Source organism: Echinops telfairi, unplaced genomic scaffold, assembly GCF_000313985.2.
Source record: "Echinops telfairi isolate 266 unplaced genomic scaffold, ASM31398v2 ScPeMD7_7469;HRSCAF=8507_1, whole genome shotgun sequence".
Lineage (NCBI taxonomy): Eukaryota > Metazoa > Chordata > Mammalia > Afrosoricida > Tenrecidae > Echinops > Echinops telfairi.
Genome location: NW_022111373.1, coordinates 9,591,111 through 9,599,425, shown reverse-complemented (window position 1 = coordinate 9,599,425; position 8,315 = coordinate 9,591,111).

Sequence of the window (8,315 nt, the reverse complement as noted above, 5' to 3'; positions counted from 1 at the left end):
TTGTCACAAAATTTACCTAGTCTATTTCGATTTTACTTTTTCTCCTTTTTTTAAACCACTCACATCAATATTTAGGGGTAAGGAATCTGAAGAGTTTTTTTTTTAAGACATGTGGGGGCACAAAACAAAAATTATTTTCCAAAGTTATGTATTTAATTTTTTTTAACAAAACAACCATATCATCTTCAAAGTACTCTCCATGACACTTAATACACTTGTCAAATCTGTGGTTTCATTCCTAGAAACATTTTTCAAATGCCTCTGTTTGGATGGCTGACAGTACCTCCCTCGATTTTTTCTTCACCTCTTCTATGTCTTCAAATCACTGTCCTTTCATGTCCCTCTTCATTTGTGTAAACAAAAAGAAGTTGCATTGAGCGAGGTCAGGTAAGTAAGGTACATGGGGCAAGAGAGACGTGCTGCTTTTTACCAAAAAACTGGAGCACTGAGATGGCTGCATGAGCAGGTGCATTGCCATGGTGGTAAAAACAGTCCCCCATCTTCCACAAATCAGGCCTTCCTTTTTTTGCTGCCCACTGCTACCCAATCTTTTCAGAAAGTCTAAATAGAAAGCTTGATTAACAGTCTGACCTGGTGGAATGAATTCCAAATGCACTGTGAGTCAACATTTTCTTCTGTTCAGGAAGTTGACGGAGTCCAAAGGTGACATTTCACCTTTTTTGGAAATGAGAAAACCACTCATACACTTGAGTTTTTCCCATAGCGCTGCCCTTGTAAGCTGTGTTCAATATCACAACAGTTTCTGCATCATTTTTCCTAGCAGGAAAGGAAATTTTAGAGCAGCATGCAGTTCTCTTAAATCAGCCATTACAAAAAATGAGGTTCCAGAGAAACTGCTTTTACCAAAAAAAGTCACTGTGCCCAGAGAGAACCTACCCAGGCAATGCCACTGGGTGCATTAACTCAGAGGGAGTTGCTTGATGCTCGCCTAGCGTGGAAAAATGCATACCACGAAAACTCTGTCCAGGGGACCTTTTTTCTGTTTTTCTTTTGGGCGGATACCCCTTGTGCACTATAAGAGTTACACAACCTATATCAACAAATGAAATCAACAACAGTATCCTGTTACACCTTCCATAAATATAGTTCTCTGTATTCTTGCTATTTTCATGCTTTCTTTGCTTTTTGTGCTGGTCTTAGTTGTATAGACCTAGTTTTACCTTAGTGAATGAAAATGGTTGAAACTTTTGCCTTGGGCCTAACCCTCATCGTTTTCTTAAACAGTGTTCAGTTGCTTAAGTTTTTAACCTGTGTAAGTGAATATCCCATGTATTTTAGTCTAAAAACTTTCCTATATGTGTGTGGTTTTCTTTTTTATTATTATTATTAGTTGGGACTTAATACATATGTCATATCATTCCAAATTTCAATCAAGTCAAGGAGAATGTACAATGGCTACCACAATCAGTTTCAAAACATTCTTTCTCTACATGGACTCCTTGACATTGTCTCCCTTATGCCTCACCTCCACCACTGTACCCCCTCCCCCCAAACCCCTTATTCCACTTGCTGTCCCTCTAGGTTTGTTGATCCTAGGTTTCACATACTGAAAAACACATTTTCCTTTTCTTAATAGTACTTTAAAATCTATTTCATTGGCTAGATGAATGATATTAGTAGAATTACCAAATCTCTTGTGGAGGTTACTTAAATTATTACAGCAAGCTGATGATACTATCTTTAAAGCAGACCGGGAATAAATATAAACTTTAGATAAACAAATGGATTTTGAGCTCACATTTAATTTTAAGCCCTAAACTAAGAACAATTAATTCTTACAATGTGACCCTGTTCAATACTTGCCCTCATGGTGAGATTGCTGACGATATAGGTACAATAGAAAATGTGGCAAAGTAATCAGATGGTCCCTAGCTATCAGAAAGAATAGCATTTGGGGTCTCAAAGGTTTGTCTGAAAACAAGCATCCTTCTGAGTGAGGTGTCAGCTAAGTCCACAGGAAGGAACACACCAGCCGGTGTGATCCAAAGAGTGTAAATAACAAAGTCCAAGACCAGAGGAGGGAATGGTATTATAACCAGTTCTGAGTACCTGGTTTGCAGAAGGCTACAGTGCAAGCCCCAAAATACATTTGCAAAGTCCCCTCACAGATTAAGCCTTTATTGAACTCCCTTAAATCATTGTCTAGGGATGTAAATAGCCTTGCCTACAGACAAGTGCTTTGGAAAGTGGATTACTGCAGATATGGTTAGAGTAAACTTTGACATATCAGTTGTTCTCCCTTTTGATACATTTTTAATTTGTTCTACTCTATTATCTTCTGATCAGCTTTGTACTGAGATTTTTTTTTTCTGTTTTACTTTGTATTGGGTTTTTTTGGTATTATTTTTAAAATATAAATTCCAGGATAGGTAATCCATAGAGATATTAACTAGATTAATAGTTCCCTAGGGCTATGGCAGTGAGTTTGGTTCTTTGATTTGATTGTTTTTTTTGGAGGTATGGCAAGGGAAGTCAGAGATAGTGAGAAGCTAATAATAATGGGTATAAGAACAGAAAATGTTCTAAAATTGATGGGGTGATGATTGTATAACTCTTTTTAATATATTTAAACTATTGAAATATATGGTATATGAATCATATGACAATAAAACTGTATAATAAAGAAAGAAAATGAAATTGTTCCTCAAAACTTTGGAAGCCCCTTTGAATATTTATTTGTGTGTTCTTGTTTTTGTTTTGTTTTAAATGTCTCACCATTTTCCATTTCCACTCAATAAATATTTCACAAATAAACAGATGATAGTATACTTTTCATTTATCTGATCAAAAGAAAGCATGGTATCTCATTAGCTATCTGAATTTTATTTTGGATTTGTATCCTTCCATACATATATCCCTCACTGCCATCAAATCCTCTGACATATAGCCACCCTGTGATACAGGGTGGAACTGTCCCCCTGTGAGTTTCCAAGAATGTAACTCTTTACATGAGTAGAAAGCCTCATCTTTCTCCTATATAGTATAATGGTATATAGTAAATAATATACTATTATTTACTCATTGGTATGCATTTACTTCATATAAGTTATTATTTTCATTGTAAAATCTAAAGAATGATTTTACATCTTTCCCCTATGGGGAAATGTCTCAAAACTTAAATCCGATTTTAGACGTTTTCGCTCTCCTTTAGTATTACCCAATCCTAATGCGAATAGTTGGGATACGTGAGCAGAAGAGAGTTCCTTCACCTCTTTGACGTTTCTGCTTGCTTGTTATAGTCTGAATAAGCTGTCTTCGGAATCAATATCTGAGAATTGTCAGACCTAATTTTGTATGGCTTCTAGCTAGAAAATGACTACATGTGTTTGCAAGAAGTTTATAGATTTCTCTTTTCCCTAAAGTTTCAGGGCTCATTTCTTGGAAACAGCTTTCATCTCCTCTGACTTTCACTGCAATGCTAATAGAAAAAATGATTCCATATACGGAGGAAATTAATGGATCAAATCAGCCAGCAGGCAAGGTCACCTTCGTGGGTGGACAGCCAGTGCAGTTTCACAGGATTCTGCTCCCACACTTGGTTTAATGTTCTGCTGTCACTGTCTTTAAATTCATAATGCTTTTCTAACAAGAAGCCTCACGTTCCCATTTTTTTACTGAGCACCACCGATTATGTAGCCGTCTTGCGCTTACAGTTTGATCATTTAAAAAACAAGGGTTCTTGGTAAAACCAGAGAGATTCTGATGTCAGTATAAAGTCAAAGTTCCTGAATTATCAAGTGTACGTGAGGAGGGGGGACAGGGCAGGAAGGGAGGGGAAAAATGAGGAGCTGATACCAAGGGCTCAAATAGAAAGTAAATGTTGTGAGAATGATGATGGCAACAAATGTACAAATGTGCTTGACACATCGTTGGATGTATGGATTGTGATAAGAGTTGTACGAGCCCCCAATAAAATGATTTACAAAATAATAATAAAAAAAATAAAGTCAATGTTCCTGATAAGTTGACCCTGAGTTTCTGGTTGACCCCAGGAGGCTCACACATAATGCCCCTTCTTGAGAAAGTAGGCTTTGAGCTTGGGGCAGATGTTGTGAGACTGTCTGAGTTGGAGTTCCTACTGCCCAGACCCATCACTATAGTACATGCCTTCATAGGAACCACCGCTAGATCCCAACAACAGCACCGGGAGCCAGAAAATAATAGAAAGGTAGCTTCCATGTGCTGACAGAAACTCGCTGATTAGAATGAAATAACTTCCCATTGTTTTCAGTGAAGATCCCGAAGCTGAACACTGAAGGATGAAAACAGACCAACCAATAGAAAGCTGATGTGACCTTAACAGTATCAACCTTTAAAACAAAAAGTACCACTAGAGATAGAGAGACACTTTATAATGATGAAAGATCTAAGTTAAATTAACTAGGAAGATATTACTATTTGACATGATAAAGAAACTCCAAAACACAGACATTGACATCACAACAACTGTTAACTAGACAAAATTATAATCATACCAAAAACTCACCAAGTCGTTTCTGACTCATAGCGACCCTATAGAACAGAGCAGAACTGCCCTGCTGGCTTCTGAGGCTGCAAATCTTTACTGGAGCAGAAAGCCTCAGCTTTCTCCTATAGAGTGACTGGTGGGTTTGAACTACTGGCCTTGCAGTTAGCAGCCCAAAAGCATAATCCACTATGCCATCAGAGTTCCTATTATAATTATAATGGTGATCTAAATCCACTAAGCAGACACAAAAACTCAGAAAAAATATATAGGCGATTTACACTACATGATTAACAATGTACATATGGAGAATACTCAATCCACAACCTCAGAAAACAACAATAACATTTAATTCAACCACGCAAAGAACATTTTCAAAACTATAACATGGACTGGGCCCTAAGACAAATCCTTTCAAATCTCAAAAGACTGTAAGCAAACAATGTATCTTCTGGCCACTGTGGAATTAAATAAGAAATGAATAATTAAAACATAATGAGAAAGTTGGCATATTTTGAAAATGCTTAGCATCCTTACCACTAACCCACATATCAAGGACCAATAGGTAACATCATGACAGACAAACAAAAAATCGAAGTTGCCAAGGGTTTCATCTTGTTTGCATTCACAATCAACGTTCATGGAAGCAGCAGTGAAGAGATCAAACAAGGCATTGCATTAGGAAAATCTGCTGCACAAGACCTCTTTAAAGTTTGTACAGCAAGGATTTTACTTTGAGGACTAAGGTGTGCATGACCCAAGCCGTGATATTTTCCATTGTGTAACATGCATGTGAAAATCGGAAATTGAATAAGGAAGACCAAAGAAAAATCAATGCATTTAAACTATGGTGTTGGCAAAAAAATACTGAAAGTACTATGGACTGCCAAAATAACTAACAGATCTGCCTTGGAAATAAAACCATAATACTCCTTAGAGACAAGGATGGTGAGACTTTGCCTTGGGTACTTTGGGCATGCTGTCAGGCGAGAGCAGTCCCTGGAGAAGGACGTCATGCTTGGTAAAGGGGAGGGGCCGTGAAAAAGGGGACGGCCCTCAAAGAGAGGAATTGACAGAGTGGCTGCAGCAATGGGCTCAAACATAAGAACAACTGTGTGGACGGCACAGGACCAGGCAGAGTTTCTGTCTGTTGTACATCAGGTCACTACGAATCAGGACTGACTGGATAGCATCTAAGAATAACAAAAATGGGTCAAGGAATAAATTATTATGGAAATAAGAAGATATTTTTAAGTGAGTGATAATCAAAAAATTCATATAGATGCTTATAAGATGGGATGTAGGCAGCGATTAGACGTAAATGTGCACCTTCAATGTACACATTTGAAAATAAGAAAGGAAAAATTTAATGAGCTAAGTATCAGAAACAATGACTTAGTAAAAAAAACCAAAAAATCCAAACTCAAGAAGAGTAAAAGCACAAAGATAATAGATAGGAGAACAAAAGGAATGAAATAATAAACATTGACTAGAGATGGTCAAGAAAGTGGAGCTCCTTCTTTGAAAAGGGAAATAAACTTGATAGTAATCTGTTGAGTGATTTAAAAAAAGCAACATATGCTTATAAAAAGAAGGCATAACTACTGATCCTATAGGTAAGAAAATATTGTAAATAATTTGATAGCAATGCATTTAAAATTTTTATGAAAATTTCCTTTTAAATTACCACTTAATATACAAAAATAAATTGAAAATATTGTATTGTCCTAACTATTAAAGAAATTGACTCTGACTTTAAACCTTGCCACAAAGAAAGCTCCAAGTCCGAAAGGCTTGCCAAGTAATGCCAATCTTAGACAAACTTTTCCTCAGAATAGAAAAAGGATAAACATCCTTCAACATAGTTTAGGCTAGCAAGGAAATAAGACCAAAGTCTGACAGATAATGCAAGAAAGAAATAAGTAATAAATAATACTAATGAAAATTTATAGCAAGGATTCTAAGCAAAATATTAACAAAGTAAAACAAGAGTATATAAAAAAGCATAATGTATTATGAAAATTCATTCCAGGAAAGTAAGGTAATTTTAACCTTAGAACACCAGCCTAGTTAAAAGATAAAATATTCAATGAGCACAAAGTCATATGATCATTTGGATAGATGTAAAAAATCAATTAGTAACACTTAACATTCATTAACCATTAAAAATGAACTTCAGCAAGCTAGAACTTTCTTTATCTGATAAAGAAATCTACACAGAAGTCAAAGAAAATGGTGATAATTGAAAGGTTTTGAAGTCTATGTGCATATATTCATAGGTTTAGCATTAAGGTAGCAGATGGACATTGGGCCTCTACTCAAGTACTCCATCAAGGCAAGAGCACTTTGTTCTATTAAACTGGCATTCTATGATGCTCACCTTCCCAACATGATCACTGAAGACAAAGTGGGTGCATAAGCAAATGTGGTGAAGAAAGCTGATGGTGACCGGCTATCAAAAGATATAACATCTGGGGTCTTAAAGGCTTGAGGATAAACAAGCAGCCATCTAGCTGAGAAGCAACAAAGCCCACATGGAAGAAGCACATCAGTCTGTGTGATCACAAGGTATGGATAGAATCAGGTATCAGGCTTCAAAGAACAAAAAAACATACCATTGTGAATGAGGGGGAGTGCTCACTGGAGACCCAAAGCCCATCTGTAGGCAACTAGACATCCGTTTACAGAAGGGTCTCAGGGAGGAGATGATCCAGTCAGCGTGCAGTGTAGCACCGATGAAACATACAACTTTCATCTAGTTCTTTAATGCTTCCTCCCCCCACTGTCATGACCCTGATTCTACCTTACAAATCCGGCTAGACCAGAGGATGTACACTGGTACAGATCAGAGCTGGAAACACAGGGAACCCAGGACAGATAAACTCATCTGGACCAATATCAAGAGTAGTCATACTAGGAGGGTAAGGGAAAGGTAGGGAGAAAGAGGGAACAGCTCACAATGATTTACATATAACCCCTTCCCTGGGGGACAGAAAACAGAAAACTGGGTGAAGGGAGACATCGGACAGTGTAAGACTTGAAAAAATAATAATAATTTATAAATTATCAAGGGTTCATGAGGGAGGGTGGGAGGAAGGAGGGGAAAAATGAGAAGCTGACACCAAGGGTTCAAGTGGAAAGAAAATGTTTTGAGAATGGATGAGAGCAACAAATGTACAAATGTGCTTGACACAATGGATGGATGGATTGTGATAAGAGTTGTATGAACCCCAATAAAATGATTTTTTTTAAATCCAGGGGTGGTGGTGGAAATTATTTTTTTAAAAGAATGAGATCAAGATAAGGATTGATATTTACTGATGTCATATGTATTCATCATTATAACGGAGATTGGGATTTTTGTTGTTGTTAAGTACTACCCAGTCACTTCCAACTAATAGTAACCTTTTGCATAACAGAACAAAACAGTCCCCAGCCGGCACCGACCTCACAAGTCCTGCTGGACTTGAGTTCATTGTTATAGCCACTATGTTGGTTCGCTCCATTTAGGGCTTTCCTCTTTTTCACTGATCTTGTATTTTACCAGACATGATGTCTTTCTCCATGTTTTCGGGCCCCTCTCAATAATATCCAAAGTATATGAGACAAAGTATCACCATACCCATTTCTTTCTTTCTTTTTAAAAATACTTTTGGGGTGCTCTTACAGCTCTTATAACAACCCATACATCCATTGTGTCAAGCACATTTGTACATATGCTGCCACCGTCCTTTTCAAAACATTTGCTTTCTACTTGAGCCCTTGGTATCAGCTCTGAATTTTTTTTCCCTGCCTCTCTCACGGGTCTTTGATAATTTATAAATTATTA